The sequence below is a fragment of the Ovis canadensis genome, chromosome 17 (assembly GCF_042477335.2).
Source record: "Ovis canadensis isolate MfBH-ARS-UI-01 breed Bighorn chromosome 17, ARS-UI_OviCan_v2, whole genome shotgun sequence".
Classification (NCBI taxonomy): Eukaryota; Metazoa; Chordata; class Mammalia; order Artiodactyla; family Bovidae; genus Ovis; species Ovis canadensis.
The window spans coordinates 30787515-30811211 of NC_091261.1; positions in this window are offsets into that span (position 1 = coordinate 30787515).

Genomic DNA, 23697 nt, shown 5'->3' on the forward strand with positions numbered 1-23697 from the left:
AGTTGGACAAAATACTTCAAAATGTTAAAATATGTATGGGACATCAGTCTTCTAGAAGTTTATCTTACTCTAAAACTTTCCAAATAATTCTAGACTGTAAATCACTTCATTTTAGTTCCTCAACTTTAAGCCTGTCAATTTAGGCAGTTACAGCACTCTTCTAAATTGCTTTAAAAGCCTAATTGGAATATATCTAAAGGATGGATTTTGAAATGACATTTTGTCATGCTGTAAAGATATGACAGGAGTGCTTAAAAACAAAGTAATGAAGGAAATAGATTTGAAAAGACAGTCATATCCCTGAAACTTTTCATTAAATTGAAATATTTAAAATTTTAAGAACAAGGTATATTTGAACTCTAAAACATGATTCTATAAGACTATAACTTTTTATTTGGATGTTTAAAATGTAAATAAAGGTTAATGTAATTGACATAAGTATATACAAGTGAAATTATTTTATTGATACTTATTTTCTTAGTTCAGTGCTCAAGTGAATATTGCTAACAATATTATATTTTTCTAAGAGTTCTCCATATTTGTTTAAGTAACTCTTAATCACTGGGCTATCTAGGCTTGGATTTTGAACTTTTATTTTAAACATAGGTTGAAATATATCAGGTTTCACTGTGTGCAGAGGAGAAAGTAGGCTGTGTATACACCTGGTCTGCTTCTTAATTCATTAAAGAAAAAATTCAGAAAGATAGATATATATGTGAGTGGTCTACATGACACTAGGTCAGAGTTGTAAGTTTAGATCTATCACTAATACCTTGTTTGACTTTGGCAAGTCATTTAATGTCCTCTGATGATGCTTGGTTTTTTTTTTTTTTTGTCTATGTCTCAGCATTTCCCAAAATTTAAGAAATGTATATATCCCTGTATTTAAAGAAAATTTTGCTTCAAAGCCTAGGATTTAAATGGATAAAATTAGTACTGCTCTAAAAATCTTCACTATGGTGAAGCTATGGTTTTTCCAGTAGTCATGTATGGATGTGAGAGTTGGATTAGAAAGAAAGCTGAGACTTGAAGAATTGATGCTTTTGAACTGTGGCATTGGAGAAGACACTTGAGAGTCCCTTGGACTGCAAGGAGATCTAACCAGTCCATTCTGAAGGAGATCAGTCCTGAATAATCATTGGAAGGACTGATGCTGAAGCTGAAACTCCAATACTCTGGCCACATGATGCGAAGAAATGACTCATTGGAAAAGACCCTGATACTAGGAAAGATTGAAGGCAGGAGGAGAAGGGACAACAGAGAATGAGATGGTTGGATGGCATCACCGACTCAATGGACGTGAAGTTTGAGTAAATTCCAGAAGTTGGTGACAGACAGGGAGGCCTGGTGTACTGCAGTCCATGGGTTTGCAAAGAGTCGGACATGACTGAGTGACTGAACTGAACTGAAAAATCTTCATAGCTCCAAAGGAAGTTTCTGCAAGTGATTCTGTAGAGCTCTTTCTGCCTTTTGGGTAATCACTTGGTGATTGTGTTTGAAGAAACCAGTTGTGTGATTTGTAAAAATATTTATCAGGTTAAAGTTGAAGTATTTCATGAGGAAAGAAATTGAGGTTATAAATTCATCCTCGCATCTGGATATTTGTAGGATTAGAATAAAAGGTCCTCACTTGTAACATGGGAATATGGGCAAGTAGTTTTTGTCCATTGTAGCCAGCAGGCAGGTAAGTTTTGAACATGTATGAAGTTTTTAGAGGAGACTGTATTTAAGAATTTTAAATGACTAGCTAAGAGTTTTATTTATATAATAAAAATATTAACATAATATTATATTACATATATATTAAATAACAGATACTTATAACTATAAATATTTAGGAGAGAGATGTATTGGAAAGGAATTTAAAAGCAAACAGTCTTTCTGGTTTTTCTGCTTAAGGTTAGATTAATTTTTATTAAGACCACATGGCATTTGGCACTGTGGTTTAGAATTATGAACTCAGGAAAGGACTATACTACCCAAAATAAAAATACAGGGGAGTAGAAAGAGTAATTGGTCTCAAACAATGCAAATGCATTCAAAAGAATTTTCAGGTTTGAAATGTGCAGTTGCTGTTAGTAATTCATTTGTGACTTTATTCTCTGCAGGTCCTTCTCTATGATTCCCACTCTGCAGCTGTGCTTAGGGATCGGCTGTGTTCCCCTGAATCATAAAGAATTAGTTTTCTTCTTTAAGAGGAATCTGGGAAGCATATGGTCTTGTGCAGATGTGCGCATGTGTAATGCTTCCTTTTCTCAGAGTTCAGACAATGGCATGTGGCTCATGGCTCACTTTGTGTCTGTCCAATTTTTGTTCCACATTTTCCAACTTGGAGGAAACAGAAATGGAGCTGCTTTTCACCTCATTACTTGTTCTGTGGAGAATGTACTATAAAGACTTGATGGTTTGTAGGGTCCCAACAGGAGTCAGAAAAATCTTGACATGTATGTTTTGAGACTCAAAAGTTTTTCTGCCTCATTTTCAATTGTGACAAGATGTAAAGAATGAAAAAGGCTTCTCAACAGCTAAACCAGTCAAAATCCTACCCTTGTCATTGAGAGTTTTTAGAGTTCTGAAAATTTGCTTCTGTTCCTTAGTGATGCAAACCATCTGGTTTATTTATTTTACTATGATTTATCTGAATATTATTAAAAACACCATATTTATTGGAAAATCATGATTATAATGTTTTACAAGTGAAAATCTGTAATTATATTATGAGAAAAAGATTTTAAAAAGTTTTAGTAAATTACCTGATTGTTAATATCTCACTTTTGAATCTATAATTTGACTATCTGGTAACATTTTGAAATGGTTAAATGCTATTATTGTCATAACCTTTTCAGAAAATCTGTTTTATGTACCTGTATTCTCTGTTTAAAAGTCTGGACTTTTACCTATGCCACCACAAATTCAAATATACATTATGATAGATAAGATGGATCCTTTAGGACATAACTACTTGAGATGATAAATCTAGTGTTTATCAGAACATTCTTTAAAAGCATCCTTCATATTCTTTTGTGAAAAAAGTTGCATAGAAAGTTGTTAGAGGTGTACTATATCGATTGAGTTCAAGGTTGCTGCAGCAGTTTGAGTCTAAGATTTTTCTGGCTGCCTTCATGACAATTTTTTTAAAAAATTAAAGTATAGTTGACTTACAATGTTGTGCTAGTTTCTGGTATACAGCAAAGTGATTCAGATATATGTATTCTTTTTTCACATTCTTTTCCACTCTGGTTTATTATACGATATTGAATATAGCAGGGCTTCTCTGGTGGTTCAGTATGTAAAGAGTCTGCCTGCAGTGTGGGAGAGCCGTGTTCGATCCCTGACTTGGGAAGATCCCCTGGAGAAGGAAATGGCAACCCACTCCAGTATTCTTGCCTGGAGAATCCCCATGGACAGAGAAGCCTGGCGGGCTACAGTCCATGGAGTCACAAAGAGTTGGACTCTATTCTGAAGATCAGCCCTGGGATTTCTTTGCAAGGAATGATGTTAGAGCTGAAACTCCAGTACTTTTTGCCACCTCATGTGAAGATTTGACTCACTGGAAAAAAACTCTGATACTGGGAGGGATTGGGGGCAGGAAGAGAAGGAGATGACAGAGGATGAGATGGCTGGATGGCATCACTGACTCGATGGTCGCGAGTCTGAGTGAACTCCGGAGTTGGTGATGGACAGGGAGGCCTGGCATGCTGCAATTCATGGAGTTGCAAAGATTTGGACATGACTGAGTGACTGAACTGAACTGAACTGAGTGACTAACACTCACTCACTCATTGAATATAGTTCTATGTGCTATACAGTAGTACCTTGTTGTTTATCTATTTTACATATAGAAGTTTGAATTTGTTAATCCCCAAATCCTAATTTATTCCTCCCCTACCCCCAAGACCTATCTTTAAATATTTCATATTCAGGAAGAATTTCAACAGGGATTTGGAACAACACACAATTGCTTTAAAAGACAAGCCAGATATTGAGTATCATTTGAAAACTAAAAATATACCTTTAGTGAACTAAGTTGTTTTAATTTTCACTGCTATGGGGACCCAATATGGTTTCCATTGCTGTAAATCTTCCCTGGAAACTATGAAAACAATTCTTAAATAAACAAACAAAATACAGAGACTAAGATCTCTTAATTTCTTCCACCTTTTACCTCTCTTTGGAAATGTTTCTATTTTAAGAGAGAAACATATTTGTAAAACAAGTGTTTAACTTAGAGGAATCACATTTTGTGATGTGAAAGTTATTGTGTTTTGTAAATAGGAATAGTATTTGGAAGCAAGAGGCACATGTCCTTTCCAAAATCCTTTAGGAGGCACCAGATCCACAACTAGGTTCCAGTTAGATCTGAATAGGTCACATTCAATTCAGGTCACATACTATTAAGCTGTATTTTACTATCAGAACTCTTGCTTCTAATTATATCTGTGAAACAAAAAATAATTGGACAGATATAGGTGGAATTGTCATGAAACTACTTAATAATCATATAAACGTGTTCCATAAAACTCTGCCTGAACCTCAAGATCCACTTCTATATAAAGCAGCTAATTCTATCAAACTATAGGGCTATTGTAGTGATTTGGAATAATCCAATAAACTACAGAATACTTTGTCTGGAATATAATAGGTACTCACTAAATGATAACATAATAGATGCAAAGCATTTTCTATTTTTTGGTGGGAAAGTATAACACACCAGGCATTATATTGCATGTTAAACCTATGGGAGCTTATTTACTATTCTCAACAATTCTCTGAGGCAGATTCTATGATTAACCTATTTTTAAATGTGAGGATTTAAAACTTAAAGCTATTAACTTGTCCATGGCCTCACATTCTGTGTGTGTTAAGTCACTTTGGCTGTTTCTCTTTGAGACCCTATGAACTGTGTGGCCTGCCAGGCTCCTCTGTCCATGGGATTCTCCAGGCAAGAGTACTGGAGTGGGTTACCATTCCCTTCTCCAGGGAATCTTCCCAACCCAAGGATCGAACCCAAGTCTCTTAGGTCTCCTGCACTGGCTGGCAGATTCTTTAGCAGTAGCACTACCTGGTTGATACTAACTATAGAACTGGGTATAAAACCAGGATTCTCTGACACAAGAGTTCTTACTGACTAGAATAAACAGTCTCCATTTGGACACCCATCTACCTCTGGTAGCTATAGGATTCATCCCCATGTCATCACTATTCTGTTTTTGCAATGACATATAAGGATACACCTTATAAATGTATACTTGCTCATTCAGGATCAGATATGTAGTTATTATTTACTCTGTTCATCAGATTGCAGGCAGCTGCTTTGCATTTCACTAAATCTACCTCCCTGATGTAGAATGGAGTAAGCAGTATTACTCTGCAATGCAACATTTTAGTCAAATGAGAATCTAAATTTCTACCTTGATGATTTTCTCATGTTTGAAAAACAAAATTTGGAAGATAAAAGAAAATTCCAAAATGAAAGAATTTTATTTATTTATTTATATTTGGAACTGGAACATTTGCATTATGTGAGATGATGGCAGAATGTGGCTTGACAGACTGGTGAAATATTTTAGCATATCTCTTTTAAAGACCTAAGATTTTGACTGGAATTGTTAAAATAGTTTTAAAAATACTAAAGTCTAGACAAGGATCATTAAAGACAGAGATTCTATCAACCCTGGGGCAGGTGAATGCAATAATAAAGTGGTAGCAACCATGCCGCCTGTGATTTCTCTGACCATTTGATGACACCAGCTGCTCTGCTGAAAAGCTGTTGAAAGCGTTCTTCTTTAAATCTCCTGGGATATTTCTGATTTTGGCTCTGGATATTTCTTGGCATAGAAATCTTGGACTACAATTTATCTTTATACTGGCAGGACAACTCTAACTCATGATCTTGAGCTTGGATAATAGAGGATTATTGGCAGGGAGAGTTTTGTGGTTGGCCTTTAAAAGCTTTTTCTTTTCCTGTTTCATCAATCCCTTGATTGTTTATCTTTCAGGCATAAGATAATATTTTCACCCTCTTTTGACCTAATCATGTACTGGACTTTATTTGAATAGACTGTTTGGATTTGTATTCATGTTGAAAGAAACAGTTTTTTTGTCACTAATGCATATGCATTACGTAGTATACCAAAAAATAATGGTGTGAGAAGAAATTCAATTTTCACCTCCTGATGCACATTTTTAATGACTCAGGAGTTCCCATTGGTCTTTATATTCTGTTCATCTTGTTATAGAGAAAATTTCATGGCCAATTTTTTAAAACTATGAACAGATTATTTTGAGCCAATATTTCAGCTGCATACTGGCACTTTTTTGCCATTTCTTCCAAAACAACCTTTATTTAGAGGAGTCAAACATTTAATTTCTATGAAAGGGTAAAATTTTATTTCATAGTTATCTTGTTGATTTCTGAAAGTATGAAACACAAAGATGCAAAATGAAACAAATTCTGTGAAAACAATGCCTGATATAAACTAGTCAATACATTTCTATTATATTTAAATGATTGTATTTATATTATCTATGTTTAGCTATCTATTACTTATTTGGGACCAATATTAATAATACATTTAAAATGTATTATTTAGCTTTCTAGTCACATGAAGAGTTCAAAGGAAAATTAGAAGTCATATACAATTTATCTGTTTTTTTCATTATATGTATCCTATTTTTTCTTGGTTGGTTATGTTATCAGCATGTTAAGCAGAGTTATATATGAAAATATAATAAAATATATATGAAAAATTAGTGCATTCAATGAAACTAATACTATGGATAATGAAGTATAATACTTAAGCTAATTTTTTGTGTGTTTTGTCTTTTGTGTGTTTGTTTTGGTTGGATCATTGGCTTTTGTGCCTAATTTCTCCAGATGGCCAGTTTTCTTTATATAAGAAGATAATTATATTATCCATCTCAATTGTCTGGTACAGCATTAAAATTTGCAATGAAATAGGTCAGTTCTTGAATAGAGATAGAACAATTTATTGGGTGAGAATTCTGTCACTTTCATGATCTTAAGACTATTAGTCCATCTATGGTTCTGTGTAACTTGGTCCATATAGATATGCTAAGAAATTTATTGGTTTTCCTAGCCATTAAAGTAAGAAAAATATTAGAAGAATATCATCTGAACACTAAATAAACATTAACAAGTGGATATAATACGAAGCACTATAATAGTTGAAGATATTAAACTCCTAAAAATAGCAAATGGAATATTGATTCTTTTAGAAATTTACTCAAAACTGAAATTAGACAACAGAAGTCAACCATTGTATTGACATAAAACAACATTTGTGAAATATTTCCCTGGTGGCTCAGTGGTAAATAATCCACCCAGAATGCAGGAAACACAGGAGACACGGGTTCAATCAGGATTTCTGGAGAAGGAAATGGCAACCTACTCCAGTATTCTTGCCTGAAAAATCCCATGGACAGAGCCTGGTAGGGTATAGTCCAAAGGGTGGCAAAGGGTCAGACACAAGTGAGTATACAGGCTTCGCTCATAGCTAGTTGGTAAAGACTCCACCTGCAATGCAGGAGACCTTGGTTTGGTTACTGAGCTGGGAAGATCCACTGGAGAAAGGACAGTTACCCACTCCAGTATTCTTGGGCTTCCCTTGTGACTCAGCTGGTAGAGAATTCACCTGCAATGTGGGAGACCTGGGTTTGATCCCTGAACTGGGAAGATCCCCTGGAGAAGTGAAAGGCTATCCAATCCAGTATTCTGGCCTGGAGAATTACATGGACTATATAGTCTCAAGGGTCACAAAGAGTCAGACCTGACTGAGCCACTTTCATTTTCACACACACACACACATACACACACACACACATACACACACACATATATATATACACAATTTTCAGTATATTTTCTTTTAATAATATGCCTACATATTTTAGAATGAAGATAGATTCATCTATAATAATGACTTCATAAAGTTGTAATAGGTAATATTCCACAATTGGTATCATTGTCATTTTGAAAGCATTTTGTTTCTTTTAGATTTTTCTTAATATAAACTTGAGACTGCTAATCTCTACAGGTAAGACATGTAGTCTTTAGTAAATAGCATTCACACTTAAGGGAGAATATAACTTAATCCCCACTTTATATTGTTCCTCTGAAATATTACAAGCTTCTTGCAGCATAGATATTTAGTTTATAGGGATGTAGCGAAAACAAAAAATGTAAAAAATACTTTCACATTTCTTCCTTGAATAATTATCACAGGTGTACTAGAATATCCAATTAAAGAAAGATAAAACATATAATTATTCTATTTTATAAAGTAGATATTAGAAATATCTAAAAGATAAATAAAAGTTAATTTTCTATTCTGTAATTAAAATATATAAGCTACATTAATAAAATTTACTTAACTTTCATTCAGTTCAGTTCAGTTCAGTCGCTCAGTCGTGTCCAACTCTTTGTGACCCCATGAACTGCAGCACGCCAGGCCTCCCTGTCCATCACCAATTCCCAGAGTTCACTCAGACTCACGTCCATCGAGACCGTGATGCCATCCAGCCATCTCATCCTCTGTTGTCCCCTTCTTCTCCTGCCCCTAATCCCTCCCAGCATCAAAGTCTTTTCCAATTAGTCAACTCTTCGCATGAGGTGGCCAAAGTACTGGAGTTTTAGCTTCAGCATCATTCCCTCCAAAGAAATCCTAGGGCTGATCTCCTTCAGAATGGACTGGTTGGATCTCCTTGCAGTCCAAGGGACTCTCAAGAGTCTTCTCCAACACCACAGTTCAAAAGCATCAATTCTTCGGCACTCAGCCTTCTTCACAGTCCAACTCTCACATCCATACATGACAATTGGAAAAACCATAGGCTTGACTAGGCGGATCTTTATTGGCAAAGTAATGTCTCTGCGTTTCAATGTGCTATCTAGGTTGGTCATAACTTTTCTTCCAAGGAGTAAGCGTCTTTTAATTTCATGGCTGCAGTCACCATCTGCAGTGATTTTGGAGCCCAAAAAAATAAAGTCTGACACTGTTTCTACTGTTTCCCCATCTATTTGCCATGAAGTGATGGGACCAGATGCCATGATCTTCGTTTTCTGAATGTTGAGCTTTAAGCCAACTTTTTCCCTCTCCTCTTTCACTTTCATCAAGAGGCTTTTTAGCTCCTCTTCACTTTCTGCCATAAAGGTGGTGTCATCTGCATATCTGAGGCTATTGATATTTATCCCAGCAATCTTGATTTCAGCTTGTGCTTCTTCCAGCCCAGAGTTTCTCATGATGTACTCTGCATGTAAGTTAAATAACCAGGGTGACAATATACAGCCTTGATGTACTCCTTTCCCTATTTGGAACTAGTCTGTTGTTCCATGTCCAGTTCTAACTGCTGCTTCCTGACCTGCATATAGGTTTCTCAAGAGGCAGGTCAGGTGGTCTGGTATTCCCATCTCTTGAAGAATTTTCCACAGTTTATTGTGCTTCACACAGTCAAAGGCTTTGGTATAGTCAATAAAGCAGAAATAGATGGTTTTCTGGAACTCTCTTGTTTTTTCAATGATCCCGCAGATGTTGGCAATTTGATCTCTGGTTCCTCTGCCTTTTCTAAAACCAGCTTGAACATCTGGAAGTTCATGGTTCACGTATTGCTGGAGCCTGGCTTGGAGAATTTTGAGCATTACTTTACTAGCATGTGAGATGAGTGCAATTGTGTAGTAGTTTGAGCATTCTTTGGCATTGCCTTTCTTTGGGATTGGAATGAAAACTGACCTTTTCCAGTCCTGTGGCCGCTGCTGAGTTTTCCAAATTGGCTGGCATATTGAGTGCAGCACTTCCACAATATCATCTTTCAGGATTTGAAACAGCTCAACTGGAATTGCATCACCTCCACTAGCTTTGTCTGTAGTGATGTTTTCTAAGGCCCACTTGACTTCACATTCCAGGATGTGTGGCTCTAGGTGAGTGATCACACCATGGTGATTATCTTGGTGGTGAAGAGGAAGAAAATTACACTATGCTTTTCACTGATTAGATTACAATTGATATAGCCTAATTTTGGAAAAATTTGGAGTAAATAGTAGACTCAGGTCAAGCTGAAACTGATAAATATCTATCATACAATGCATGTTATAGGATAGCCTGAGAATATAAGTGAAGAAAATTTACTGATAATTCCTAAGCATTGTAGAATTTTACTTGAAAATCAGAGCCTCATATACTTCATTTTTGTGGTACCTCATCAAGGATGACTGGACTGGATGGCAAAGAATAATACTTTGGTTTAGATTTAGGGAAAAGACAATCAGCTGAAGTATCAAGAGCAAGGAATACTTGATTGTATAAAATGAAATTGAGTAGGAAAATATTAAAGAATAAAAACTTTGCATTTATTATCAGGAAAATTGAAATTCTCACATCTACCCATATCACCTTCAGGACTGATAAACCTATTCCTCAGCTGCTGTAACTCCCAGCTGCTGCCTATTCCACCTTACTACTCCCATCTCCAGGCTTTGGCCAATGGCTGACAGTAATGCTTTGACTGAGTTAATATATAATTAATATATAATTTTATTCATAAGTAATTTTCAATGTATCCATATTGTTATATGAATACCTTAGCTGTTTGTTGTTTAGCTGTTTGCTGTTTGATAATAAACAAGTACAGCTACTAGATTTCACAAAAATCATTAATTTTTCTCTTCAATTAATATACTTCAAACCATCTGAAAAATAAAGGATTAATTAGCAAAAGTATATTCTAAAGATAGACTTCCTAATATGAATTACATGGAAAATAGATGGGGAAACGGTGGAAACAGTGGCTGACTTAATTTTTCTGGACTCCAAAATCACTGCAGATGGTGATTTCAGCCATGAAATTAAAAGACACTCCTTGGAAGGAAAGTTATGATCAACCTAGACATCATATTGAAAAGCAGAGACATTACTATGTCAACAAAGGTCCGTCTAGTCAAGGCTATGGTTTTTCCAGTGGTCATGTATGGATGTGAAAGTTGGACTGTAAAGAAAGCTGAGTGCCAAAAAATTGATGCTTTTGAACTGTGGTGTTGGAGAAGACTCTTGAGAGTCCCTTGGACTGCAAGGAGGTCCAACCAGTCCATCTTAAAGAAGATCAGTCCTGGGTATTCATTGGAAGGACTGATGTTGAAGTTGAAACTCCAATCCCTTAGGCACCTGATGCGAAGAGCTAACTTAATTGAAAAGACCCTAATGCTGGGAAAGATCGAAGGCTGGAGGAAAAGGGGACAAGAGAGGATGAGATGGTTGGATGACATCACTGACTCAATGGACATGTGTTTGGGTGAACTCTGGGAGTTGTTGATGGACATGGAGGACTGGTGTGCTGCTGTTCATGGGGTTGCAAAGAGTTGGACATGACTGAGTGACTAAACTGAACTGAGCTGAACAAGAAAAATGTTTTAATAGAAAAACTTCCTTCTGTCTTTCTTTTCTTAGAAGTATCTAGTCATATAACTGCCTCATTTCTACTTTTAACAAGTTTCTTGCTATATTTATGTTATACATCTGTAATTTTCAGCAAATCTTAACTGATAGGTAAGCAGTCTTATTTGATCTTTTGAACAGAGGTAGGGATGCTCTAACTAGAAAAAAATAATGAATGCTTACTTAGCACGCACAGAAGTTCCTACAGAGAGTTAAAGATTTTTGATAGCAGTTTACCATATTGTAAATTAATTCTCTTTTTATTCCTATTATTGATTTATAATTAAGATATTGAAGTGTAGTGAACACTTTTGGTTAATTTTTTAATTGAAGCACTATTTAATTTTTTCAAGTTATGAATGAAACACAGTGGAAACTGAGTGTACTAGAACTACATTTGACTGCTATTGTTGTTTAGTCACTAAGTATTGCCATCATGTCCAGCTCTTTTACAGCCCCATGGACTGTCACCCACCAGACTCTTTTATTCATGAGATTTCCCAGGCAAGAATACTGTAGTGGGTTGCCATTTCCTTCTCTAGTTTGATGGCTGTAGCAGTTATCTATTATTCCAATAATATTACAAGCAACCACAAAACCTCTGACATGCAACAATATTATAATAAATATTTTTGCTCATGGTTCTGTGTGTCAGCTGAACAGTCCCACTGACCTAACCTGGGATCATGGGGCTCACTCCTGTCTGTAGTCAGCTGTTCATCAGCTGCATATTGGCTTTTCTGATCTTAGCTGAGCCTCCCATCATGTCTAGGCCTTGACTGGTACAACTATGCGTACTGGGCTCTGTTCCTTGTAATAATGAAAGCAAAGAACAAAAAGAAGGCAATGGAAGTATACATGCTTTGCTTATGCCAAACGTGTACACGTTCCATTAGCAAAAGCAATCATATGCTAAGCTCAGAGTCAGTATGTGAGGGCATGACCAAATATTGTAAAACTGAAGGTCAATAAAGCTATCAATTTCCTGCAATGGCTATACATCAGTTTGAATTCTTCCTAATATATTTTCTCACTACTGCTTTCTTTCTTGGTGTTATTATGAGCTTAAAGGAAATAAGGAGAAATTTTCTGGGGTTTGAAGAAAGAGTTGTAGCCAAATATTAAATCTGTAATCTGAGAATATGACCCAGTCACAGGATCTTTATTTTCTTAGGAAGCAAAACATGCCAAAAAGAGTGAGGATTTTTACTGAGGCTCAAAAAAAAAAAAAAAAAAAAAAAAACAAAACACAACCATGATGTAAATAAACTTATTTCAAGTAAATCCAAAATGGATACATAGTTTACTACATATCAAGTCCAAGTACCTAATTGGATTAACATTTGGTATTAAAATTCACACAATATGTCATAAATCAGTGTTCCTCAAAATTTAAAGTGGATTTGAATTGCTTGAAGGTTTTGTTAAAATTCATATTCTGACTCAATAAGCCTGGGATAAGGCACAAAATTCTTCATTTCTTTTTTTTAATTGAAAGAAAACTGCTTTACAATGTTGAAAATTCTTTATTTCTAAATAACTCCTAGATTGAACCCTCTTTTTCTGATCCTTAGAATACCACTTTGAGTAGCAAGATTATTGATTATACTTACAAGATACAGCCTAATATGGGCAGTGAAAGTGAGGCGTATAGACAGATGTTAGTTTTTCTGTGTAAATGAAACAATTGAAATATATATATGAAAGTGGAACTGAAGGGAGAGGTATTAATTACATTTGCATTGAGGCAATCACTACATGAAGCTACCTAATACCATAGCATGCTGAAGGAAAAATAAGTACTATATCTCTGTATCACTGGAGTGTGGTAACAACAGGTTAGGTATGTTATTGCAATTAAGTATTTGCCAAATCATGAATGTAGTTGATGGGAGCCATCTACCCATCTACAGACTTGAGCTAGGCTATTAATTTGACTCTATATGCTTTAGATATGCCTTTTAGCACTTTCTACCCTGTGACATTGTACAGGAGACAAGGATCAGGACCATACTCATGGAAAAAAAATGCAAAAAAGCAAAATGGGTGTCTGAGGAGGCCTTACAAATAGCTATGAAAAGAAGAGAAGCGAAAAGCAAAGGAGAAAAAGAAAGATATAAGAATCTGAATGCAGAGTTCCAAACAATAGCAAGGAGAGATAAGAAAGCCTTCCTCAGTGATCAATGCAAAGAAATAGAAGAAAACAAAAGAATGGGAAAGACTAGAGATCTCGTCAAGAAAATTAGAGATACCAAGGGAACGTTTCATGCAAAGATGGGCTCAAAAAAGGACAGAAATGGTCTGGACCTAACAGAAGCAGAAGATATTAAGAAAAAGTGGCAAGAATACACAGAATTGTATAAAAAAAGAGCTTAACAACCAAGATAATCACGATGGTGTGATCACTCACCTAGAGCCAGACATCCTGGGATGTGAAGTCAGGTGGGCTTTAGAAAGCATCACTACGAACAAAGCTAGTGGAGGAGATAGAATTCCAGTTGCGCTATTTCAAATCCTGAAAGATGATGCTGTGAAAGTGCTGCACTCAATATGCCAGCAAATTTGGAAAACTCAACAGTGGCCACAGGACTGGAAAAGGTCAGTTTTCATTCCAATCCCAAAGAAAGGCAATGCCAAAGAATGCTCAAACTATTGCACAATTGCACTCATCTCACATGCTAGTAAAGTAATGCTCAAAATTCTCCAAGCCAGGCTCCAGCAATACATGAACCATGAACTTCCAGATGTTCAAGCTGGTTTTAGAAAAGGCAGAGGAACCAGAGGTCAAATTGCCAACATCTGCTGGATCATGGAAAAAGCAAGAGAGTTCCAAAAAAACCATCTATTTCTGATTTATTGACTATGCCAAAGCCTTTGACTGTGTGGATCACAATAAACTGTGTAAAATTCTTCGAGAGATGGGAATACCAGACCACCTGACCTGCCTCTTGAGAAACCTATACGCAGGTCAGGAAGCAGCAGTTAGAACTGGACATGGAACAACAGACTGGTTCCAAATAGGAAAAGGAGTACGTCAGGACTGTATATTGTCACCCTGGTTATTTAACTTATATGCAGAGTACATCATGAGAAACGCTGGGCTGGAAGAAGCACAAGCTGGAATCAAGATTGCTGGGAGAAATAGCAATAACCTCAGATACACAGATGACACCACCCTTATGGCAGAAAGTGAGGAGGAATTAAAAAGCCTCTTGAAAATGAAAGAGGAGAGTGAAAAAGTTGGCTTAAAGCTCAACGTTCAGAAAACTAACATCTTGGCATCTGGTCCCATCACTTCATGGCAAATAGATGGGAAAGAGTGGAAACAGTGTCAGACTTTATTTTTTTGTGCTCCAAAATCACTGCTGATGGTGATTACAGCCATGAAATTAAAAGACGCTTACTCCTTGGAAGGAAAGTTATGACCAACCTAGATAGCACATTCAAAAGCAGAGACATTACTTTGCCAACAATGGTCCATCTCATCAAGGCTATGGTTTTTCCAATTGTCACGTATGGATGTGAGAGTTGGACTATGAAGAAGGCTGAGTGCCAAAGAATTAATGCTTTTGAACTGTGATGTTAGAGAAGACTCTTTTTTTAAAAATTTTTAAATATAAATTTATTTATTTTAATTGGAGGTTAATTACTTTACAATATTGTATTGGTTTTGCCATACATCAACATGAATCTGCCACAGATATACACATGTTCCACATAGACTCTTGAGAGTCCCTTGGACTGCAAGGAGGTCCAACCAATCCATCCTGAAGAAGACGAGTCCTGGGTGTTCACTGGATGGACTGATGCTAAAAGCTGAAACTCCAATCCTTTGGCCACCTCATGTGAAGAGTTTACTCACTGGGAAGACCCTGAGGCTGGGAGGGATTAAGGGCAGGAGGAGAAGTGGACAACAGAGGATGAGATGGCTGGATGGCATCACCGACTCGATGGACCTGAGTTTGAGTGAACTCCAGGTATTGGTGATGTACAGGGAAGCCTGGTGTGCTGCGATTCATGAAGTCACATATAGTTGGACACACCTGAGTGACTGAACTGAACTGAACTGAACCCTGTGACCATATGTAAGAAGGGAAAACATGAAGGCATTGAGAATACTTCACAGATAATTTCAGTAGTAGAGATTCTCTATGATGGCAGACTTAATTAGTGTCATGAAAGGTAAAGTGATGATAATGTACTCAAGACACTTTTGAAAGATAGGATAGTGATAGATTAGTTGAGTAGAGAAAGGTAGGTGGAAAAGATAGAGAAAGCCCCTCCAGTTACCTATTACTATAGATGTGAGAGTAAACACATGTGAAGACTTTTATTTCTCAAAAGAAAGAAGAATAAAAAGATATGAACTATATCCTGGTCCAAAAGACTTATTATGCAAGGAAGCTGATGTTTCATCTTAGAGAAAAAAGAAATGAGCACTCATTGGCAAAATCTAATTCTCAATGTCTTCAGTCTATCTAATAAGATTTTTGTTCTGTTTTAGAGTATTTAGAGTATTTTAGCAGGTGGTCCATTTTTGGTGACTCTTTCCTCAGATGTTTATCAATTACTGTACCTATAGAGTTGCTGATTGACATCTACCTGTTGTCAACATCAGATCCTTGTTGTCATATGATTTTGTTCTTGGAAACCATCCCCTCCTGCTTGCTAAATCTACCAATCATGTCCATGCTGTTAACATTTTGCTGAGGCAGAGTTGAACCTCAGTTACCAATGCCATGAAAAAATGCCCACCATGTTTTCTAGGATCATAAATCATAAAGAAGATATGAGCTACATTTCTGAAAGAAACCTAGTCATGCTGCTGCTAAGTCGCTTCAGTAGTGTCCGACTCTGAGACCCCATAGATGGCGGCCCACCAGGCTCCCTCATCCCTGGGATTCTCCAGGCAAGAACACTGGAGTGGGTTGCCATTTCCTTCTCCAATGCATGAAAGTGAAAAGTGAAAGTGAAGTCACTCAGTTGTATCCGACTCTGTGCGACCCCATGGACCGCAGCCTACCAGGCTCCTCTGTCCATGGGATTTTCCAGGCCAGAGTACTGGAGTGGAGTGCCATTGCCTTCTCCAACCTAGTCATAGGAAAGAGTAAATGAAAGGACTTGGAATCCTAATGGTATTCTTTGTGTCCTGAGATCCAGCCCTACTTAAAGCCATGTCTATCCTAGAGGGTAGCTATATAGTCCAATAACTTCCTCTTACAGTGTTTAAACTGTTTTGAAATAGATATTTGTTTCTTTTAAACAAAAGGATCTCAGCTAACTCAAATCCTACAAAAACTGAATAAAATTACCTATCTTTCCAGTTTCATTGCATTAAATTCTTGCTTGCTTCTAGGTACATGAAAACTATAACCCTATATATAGTAATGTAGTTCATGCTAGGTAATTACACATCAAATAGGTAGAATGTCAAAATAAAAAACAAATAAAAGCACAATATTTTATACTTTACTAATGGTTGATGTCTTTATTACATATTTTCTTTTTATAGTTATGGAAACATCTTTAAAATGGAGGGAAATGTAGTACCACAGAATGAGTTTATTTTGTGACATGGAGGGGACTAACTTTAGTAGTGAGATAAAGAAGTCAGACCTTTCACTTCACAGCAATCAATAGTTTTTTTTTTTTAATAAGGAATATTATAATATCCTCAAACCAAACAAATAAACTAATAACACCAAGGGAAAAACAACATCTAGGGATAAAAAAAGAATGAGCCTAGTCCATTACCAGTTTCTGGCAGCCTGAGGAAGAATGACGATAACCAGAGTTATAAAGCAAGGAGAGTCAATGTTAAGAGAAGCATGAGTAGAAAGGAACAAAACATAGAAACTAATGTAAGATTTTAATCATTTGCTTCAAGTTACAAATCACTGGCTTCCCTGGTTGCTCAGACGGTAAATAATTTGCCCGCAATGTAGGAGACCCAGGTTTCATCACTGGGTTGGGAAGATCTCCTGGAGAAGGGAATGGCTGCCCACTCCAGTGTTCTAACCTGGAAAATTCCATGGACAGAGGAGGCTGGCAGGCTACAGTCCATGGGATCACAAAGAACTGGACATGACTGAGCGACTAACACATTCAAGTTAGTTTAACATAAATTCTATGAAAACCCTCAGAGGTCATTTACTTATTTAAACTAATATTCAAAATTATGTCCTTAAAATCTAAACCATGAACAATGAATTGCATTTTTAGAAGAGATATCTTATTATCTGGAGGTCTATTGCAGAACCCTTATATAATAATTGTTATTCTCTGCTGATAAACATAAACTCATGATATTATGACAATATACAGACCAAATTTTTTTATTTAGATAACATATGTATATTACTACCTCTAAAGAACAAAGACATGACATGGTCTAAGATAGATAAAAACAAACTCCATAAGCGGCAAGATTTACCTCAGTAAATGACAACTAATTTGAAGAGCAATGTCTATATAATGAATGCAGAGATAATTACTTATTTTGCCTGAAATTGTCACACATGTACTGGGTAACTTGCTTTCAGAAATATATATAAATATTTACTACCTAATCTTAAAAATATTTTCCAGATAGGAATTATTTAAAAATAAAAAAAAAACTTTATGCAATATTTTATATTTGGAATTCATTTACTAAACATTATGGTGGAAATAGGGTTCATTCTAAATAATCACTAAGTAGAGCTTTCTATATACTCTGTCATCACATGTTCAGGCAGAGATAAGCATTTATTCATCTCATCAAAGTGCAAAAATTCTTAACTAACATTAATATGTTTGTTGCTCTATTACTCTCAATTTCGCCCATTAGAATCTTGTAAGCAAATTTTAGTGATGCCTGGATAGTCATTTTACTGCTGTTTTATTATTCTCAGTATAGCCATTTATTCATGCACCTACCAATTTATTCCATGTGGGCACGGCATTGTGCCAGGCATTCTAGAGCAGAGAAAGTTGAATAATTTACAGTTTCAAATTTCAGTGAGTTATAAGCAAATGAAGGCAGAAAAACTACATGCGAAATATTATTAATATAACATAAGCAAATAAGATTGTGAAGACAAACAGAGCATTGCAATTAGTTTAATATATAAATTATATTTAAACAGATAAGAAAAGAGAAAGGACAAATCAGATGAAAGCATTGCCAAATAGATGAAAGCAAACAGATTAAAGCTAAAAAGTATAGAGAAGGTTTGGGGGAAATAGACATGTAGTTGGGTAAAGGGGAAATGGGGAGACAAAGTTAAAATTGTATATATAATGACAAGGTAATAGTAGGTATTGAATGCCAGCCTATGAATATTCAAATAACATTGTAGAAAATAAAGTTATTAAAAATGTTTGAAAAAAACACATTAAGGTTAAGCTATGATTTTTGAGACTAGGGTATAGGATGGATTATATAGTTTGACCACTATAGTGTAGTCAGGGAAAATAGGCTATTTAAAAAGTCTTAGCAAGAGAAATGGAAGTTGAATTAGAGTAGTTACACTGGAAACATAAAAAAGAAAACAGATGAGAGAAATATTGTGGAAATAAAATCAATATGTCTTGGAGACTGAGTGAAAATTGGAGGGGCAAAAGCAGAAGAGAAAAAAGTCAATGATGGGCTTGGTATTACAGTCCCAGGTGGCTAGGAATTGTAAAATAATTAGTAAAAATGTGGATTTAAGTAGAGACATATCAGGATGTGGCAAGAGATAAGTGAAAACTAAAGTGTTCAGTTTTTTGGCTAGATTTCATGTGAGAGGTTTCAACAGTACGTGAACCGTGAACTTCCAGATGTTCAAGCTGGTTTTAGAAAAGGCAGAGGAACCAGAGATCAAATTGCCAACATCTGTTGGATCATCGAAAAAGCAAGAGAGTTCCAGAAAAACATCTACTTCTGCTTTATTGACTATGCCAAAGCCTTTGACTGTGTGGACCATAACAAACTGTGGAAAATTCTGAAAGAGCAGAGAATCCCAGACTACCTGACCTGCCTCTTGAGAAATCTGTATGCAGGTCAGGAAGCAACAGTTAGAACTGGACATGGAACAGCAGACTGGTTCCAATAGGAAAAGGAGTGCGTCAGGGCTGTGTACTGTCACTGTGCTCACTTATATGCAGAGCACATCACGAGAAACACTGAGCTGGATGAAGCACAAGCTGGAATCAAGACTGCCGGGAGAAATACCAATAATCTCAGATATGCAGATGGCACCACCATTATGGCAGAAAGCGAAGAACTAAAGAGCCTCTTGATGAAAGTGAAAGAAGAGAGTCAAAAAGTTGGCTTAAAACTCAACATTCAGAAAACTAAGATCATGGCATCTGGTCCCATCGTTTCATGGCAAATAGATGGATAAACAGTGGAAAGAGTGGCAGACTTCATTTTTGGGGGCTCCAAGATCACTGTAGATGGTGATTGCAGCTGTGAAATTAAAAGACACTTGCTTCTTGGAAGAAAAGTTATGACCAACCTAGACAGCATATTAAAAAGCAGAGACATTACTTTTGCCAAGAAAGGTCTGTCTAGTCAAGGCTATGGTTTTTCCAGTGGTCATGTATGGATGTGAGAGTTGGACTGTAAAGAAAGCTGAGCACCAAAGAACTGATGCTTTTGAACTGTGGTGTTGGAGAAGACTCTTGAGAGTTCCTTGGACTGCAAGGAGATCCAACCAATCCATCCTAAAGGAAATCAGTCCTGAATATTCATTGGAAGGACTGATGTTGAAGCTGAAACTCCAATACTTTGGCCACCTGATGTGAAGAACTGACTCATTTGAAAAGACCCTAATGCTGGCAAAGATTGAAGGCAGGAGGAGAAGGGGACAAAAGAGGATGAGATGGTTGGATGGCATCACTGACTCAATAGACATGAGTCTGAGTAAACTCCAGGAGTTGGTGGTGGACAGGGAGGCCTGGTGTGCTGCAGTCCATGGGTTCACAAAGAGTTGGACATGACTGAGCGACTGAACTGAACTGATGTGAGAGGTATAAGCAGTCTACCACAGCAGATCTAAATACTGGCTGATTATCACAGTTATTAAATGAGATCATAAGGCAAATAAAACAGAACTATAACAAGAAGTTATTAGGATCTGTCCTCAGGAGTTCTGCTTTAATAGGCCTAAGTTTCATCATGAAGTTATGCATTCTTAGAAAACTATTCTAAAAATCAATCAGATTTTGAAATTATAGATCTATATATGTCTGTACATGGGATGGCTAAGACAATTCCTTTCTGTTTGTCAGAGGAGGTAATGCAGAAAATATGACAAAGTGATTTCCATCTTATAATTCATCAGAAAGTAACTGTTACCTCGAGAAATGGTTCCCCCCTCTAGTACAATAGAACATCAAGAGTCTTGATTATTTCAGGCAGTAAGCATAAACCAATGGCTTGTGTTGGATAGGCATAGCTGAAGAGTGCTATGAAGGTGTTTCACTGATACCTGTCATATTTAAAAAAAAAAAGAAAACTTTTTCAGGGCATTACAGAAGGAACCAGATTTCTTCCAAAATCAACTAGTAAAATGTTGCACTTCAGAACTACAAAGAAGACACATAAGTGGACCATAAATAAAGCTTTAGAAAATGTAGCGAGAGAAAAATTATCAAGGAAGAGAGAAAATTAAACAAAGGTAATTATTCATATACTAGAGAAGTCAATATGTAAGATTGAGTAGGTTTTACTGGAGTTTCATGTTTTTAATGGATCTTGAATTACCAGTTAGGTGTAGAAATTCAGTTATTTACAAGCGACCAATTTATGTGGAATGGCTAAATATTAGGTACTCAATAAAATACTTGCTAAATGTATACAGATAAAAACCAATATTATAAGATTTAGGAAAGTAAAGGTTTCATAAAAAGTGGTGATTAAGAGTATATTTTTAAAATATATTTTAATATTTTAAATATTTTAAAAATATACTCTTAATTTTTTAAAGTTTAGCACTATTATTTTAAGAAGGTAAGTTAATTTGTGATAATTTTTTTAGTTTTAGAATATCGAATATTTCACTAGGAAGAATAAAACAATTCAGTGAAGAGGGATTCTTTTTTTTTTTTCTTTCTTTCTAATGACCAAGGAAAAAACACAAAACATGACCAGAGCAAAGCTTCTTTACTTCAAAGTAATGGCAGATTTGGAACCTGAGTTAAATGTTTCTCAATAAGTAAATTAAAAATCTTGAAAATATTTGTGGTTTTACTTTAATCAAAGCACTGAGGATCCAATAAACCAAAGAGGAACTACCTGATAAAAATCATGGAGAAGAAACAATCAAGAGAAATTAGTTAGAACTACTTATCTGGAACCACTTTTCGCTTGATGGTATTAGCTAGTACCAGGAGAAACAGAGAAGAGGCTGAAAGACTAAAGAGAAACTTTGAAAGTATCTCAGGTCTAATTTGACCAAGGTTGAAGATGAGGGCATACCCAAGGAGTGAACAGAGAAAACAGGTGTCGAAATTCTTTTTTGCTTTGGTTTGAGATGGTTAAGATCTCCACCCTAAAACTGGAGAAGGCTGATCCATGAATTTACTATCCAGGTATCAGCCAAAAGCAATTCTTTCTGGAGGAAGATGAGATTATCCTAAATCTGAAATACTTTAACAAGCTTTCAAACAAAAATCCTGGCACGCTATATAAAATAACTAGGTACATGAAAAAGGGAGTATACGTGGGAAGAACCACCAAAAACAATAGAAATTAAAATCAAGGGCCTGAGATACTAGAATTTTCTATCAGACTTTTAGATAATCAAGCTTGTATTCTTCAAGGGGATAAAAAGCATAACTAAAACTTTATTTAAAAATGGAAATATATAGAGGGCATCAAATATTGATTAAAAAGGAAATGTTTGAAATAGAAATAAAATAATGAATTGAAATGCAATGATTGCACCTAATAGCAAATGAGAAATAACTGAAGAAAGAATCAGTGAACTGGGGGTTATATCAAAACAAGATATTTATAATAAAGCCCGGAGAGAAAAAATAATGAATGAGGAAGAAATAATATCTGAAAAAATAATGGCTCAAAATTTCCCAATTATGAAGAAAGATGCAAAATTACAGCAGGACCATTTTTCTTTTAAAATCTGTACACACACATTATAGTAACACAAGTGAAAATTAAAGACAGAGATATACTTTTAAAGCATGAGAGTGAAAAATATATTTGTTAGCCCACTTTCAATAATTAGACTATTACTTGATTTTTCAGCATGAACAGCGGAAGCCAGAATTCAAATAGATGATTGATTTATACCAAAAATGGTAATGTAAAAGTAGTAAGGATATACTATTTTTATTGAATAGTAATGAAGCATTTCAATATACATTTAGGAAAAAAAAAAAGGACTTGATCCCTACCTTGCACTGTACATAAAAATCAGTTCCAGGCATTTGTGTATCTACATACAAAAAGGTAAAGCAAAATGTTCCTGGTAGATAATACAGGAGTATATCATCAGATGATTGTAGTTTAAAAAGATTACTGAGACAAATATACATAAGGCACAAAACATAAAGTAAATGATTAATGAATTAAACCATATAAAATTTCAGGACTTATTTTCATCAAAAGCCAATATTAAGATTAAAAATGAAGAAAATTAAGAATATATAAAAAGATTTCTTTGTCCCATCTCCAAATAAAAATTGAAGTTTTTAATAAATTAAACGGCCTCATATTCAAATGCATATAGATAACTCCTACAAATCAATAGAAACGTAGAAAAATGGACAAATAAACTGTACACTTACTTTAAGAAAAGAGAATATCCAAATGGTCAACATATTTATAGAAATATATTAATATTTAATCTTATCTGGTAAATGAAAACTAAAATCAGAAATAGATATTCCTAATTCCAATAAGACTAGCTAAAATGAATAAATTGATTATACCAAGTGTTGATGAGAATGTGATGCACATAAAACTCAAACAATGCTAAAGAAAATGTATACTGATAAAATTGTTTGGGGAATCTGACCAGCATTTTCAGCAAAAGTTAGAATATGCATACCGTAGCCCTGCAAGTTGTACCCCTTAGTATAGATAGAACAGAATTTTGTGTGTAGGTGATATACATAAATGCTCATAGCAGTGTTATTTAGAATGTCCCTTGCTGAAAAATAGACAACAGCTCCAAAACAAAGTCACTTGTGCAAAGCCCCATGTCAGCAAATCAAGACTTAACACCTAATCTATTGCCATTTCAAGTTCTCCTAGGAACAT